Genomic DNA, 2824 nt, shown 5'->3' with positions numbered 1-2824 from the left:
GGTCCCCCAGGTAGAACAGTGTGACAGGAAGCCATCATCAGTAAACCTCCTCACTCTCCACTCAGTAGAGTTTCCCTCACAGCTCAGAGAGACAGAGTCAGAGGTGAAGTGCTGGACTCTGTCAGGATTCACTGAGAGAGACGTTGCTGAATGGAAATCTGAAAAACAAACCATGATAGAAGGTCACACTTCATAAAATAACAATGGAGTTAATCCTTTATGAACTAAGACAAATATACTTCATCATTGTGTGGTATTTAAGCAACACTCACCTCCAGACCAGACAAACTGAGGATCACTGTAATCAGTGTAATACATTGGGTCTCCTCTTCCAGCTCTACACACATATCCTGCTGTGTGTGTCTGTCCATCAATGATGTAGGAATCTTGTTCAGTCCCTTTGGTGCTACCAGGCAGCAGCTCATGACTGTAAGATCCAGAGGTGTCTGATAGATCAGGAACAGCTTTATACCAGTAAAACCTCCATCCTGCAGATGGATGTTCAACCTCACAGCTCAGAGTTACTGAGGCTCCAGGACTCAGCCATGATGGAGACACAGAGAGGACAGGTTTGGGTTTATCTGTTAGGAAGAGATTTGATCACAATGAAAACATGTTACTAGGTACTGATGGAAGATTACATACAACATTTGTATCCTGCATATTTGGAATTACTTATATATAGAATACATGTATATATATAGATGTGAAGCTGTACTTCCAGTTTCAGCTAAATAAGCCATGACTGGTGAAATATGATGTGACTTACTGCTGAATACAGTCAATCTGAAGGAATCACTCCACTCTGTTGAAGACTGTTGTCCACTTTTAGTTTTTCCTTTACACTTGTAGTCTCCAGTGTGGAGTGAAGAATCAGATTCAATCCCGAATTCATTTAGATTTGGAGGTTTGAATGAACTGGTAGATCTCCATTCATACTCCCACTCAGAGTCTCCTCCATGGATCTCACATCTGAGAGTAATCATCTCTCCACTGAAGATCTGAGGCCAGTTGGGTTGAAGAGTCACAGTCACCGTGATTGGGACTGTCAGTGTTCAAGAATCACCAATGAAGGTACAAACATCAGAATCAAACACAATTACTTCATGGATTAATAAGTACACAGAGGATTGTTACTACAGTTTGTATTCCAACAAAACTCACCAACTCAAACACAAACTCACCATTTTTATTGATCCTGATTGGATCACTGAACTCTGTGTAGTAAACTGGGTCTCCTCTTCCTCCTCTGCACCAGTAGAGTCCTTCCTGTGAGACACTGATTTGTCCATTTGAATAGAAACCACCATCTTGTGTGGTCAGAGGTTTAGAGGACTTCTCATCTCTGTACCAGTAGTATTTCCATCCAGATGATGGATTCACTGAGCAGGTCAGGATCACACTGCCTCCTACTGGAATGTCTCTGCTGACAGATCTCAGTCTGGCCTTTGGTCTTGCTGTTGTTGAGTTTAGAACAAAAGATTTAATCATTGTACCTCTACATTTCACAGCATAGGTGAGAATCACACTGCCCTGATCTCTGCTGACCCTCACATGGGAGGTTGTTGTTGTCAGCAACCAGTTTGGTCTCTGGTCTGCCTCCACTTTAGTTCAACAAACACATAAGAAGAAATAAGACCAAGCTCCAACAGTATAGGTACATCTATTTACCATCATCATAACATAGTAGGAGAGTCCCAGGTCTGTTGCTGCTGGAGCCATTGAAACAGATGGTTCTATACTGTTGGATATATGCTGATGATAATAATGTTCATATTTATTTGAACTTATTTGGTAGAACAATATAAAAACACTGTCATCCCTATGGCAGATGCAGCTGCCTTCAGACTAAACTCTTTATCAACTAGTGACTATCAGGTGAAACAGAGTCTGACTGAAGATGTAACCCATTTCGTACTTTTAATGCTTCCTGTGATGAGTAGTAACAATTTTGCACAATACAGAAATCAGAGCAAACAACAAACATGACTTACGTGATGCTGATAATGTGATGGCTTCACTCCACTCTGTTGAATATGAGTCATCTCTGCGTCTACTCTTACACATGTAGTTTCCTCTGTTGGACTCAGAAACACTGAAAGTCCAGTATTTATTGTTTGTTTTGTGTGTCGTTAACCAGGGTGTTCTCCATTCATACTTCCACTCAGTGTGTTCACCTCCCTGGACCTCACATGTCAGAGTGATCTTCTCATCTCTGAATATCTGAGGCCAGTTGGGTTGTCGTGTTAAAACAGCCTTGTATGAAGCTGTTTCCACCAGATATGAACAGTTGGGATACAAACAGAAACATGAAATCAACAGAGAGAACTGAACATTGTAGGTTTCATCACTTATCCTAATGGTAATCTTGCACACATATTTCACAGTGGGAGTATAAATGAATAGAGACAATTAAAAGTCTACATTGTATTTACTTTTTAGTATGTTTGTCACAAGCAGACAGAAAAATCTGTGAATAATGGAAAGGACAAGAAGACAATAAACAAACATACAAACTGACCTCCAGACCAGACAAACTGAGGGTCACTGTAATCAGTGTAATACACTGGGTCTCCTCTTCCAGCTCTACACACATATCCTGCTGTGTGTGTCTGTCCATCAATGATGTAGGAATCTTGTTCAGTCCCTTTGGTGCTACCAGGCAGCAGCTCATGACTGTAAGATCCAGAGGTGTCTGATAGATCAGGAACAGCTTTATACCAGTAAAACCTCCATCCTGCAGATGGATGTTCAACCTCACAGCTCAGAGTTACTGAGGCTCCAGGACTCAGCCATGATGGAGACACAGAGAGGACAGGTTTGG

This window comes from Chelon labrosus (assembly GCF_963514085.1).
Source record: "Chelon labrosus genome assembly, chromosome: 1".
NCBI lineage: Eukaryota > Metazoa > Chordata > Actinopteri > Mugiliformes > Mugilidae > Chelon > Chelon labrosus.
The sequence above is the reverse complement of the archived record's forward strand: the minus strand, read 5'-3'. Positions refer to the sequence as shown.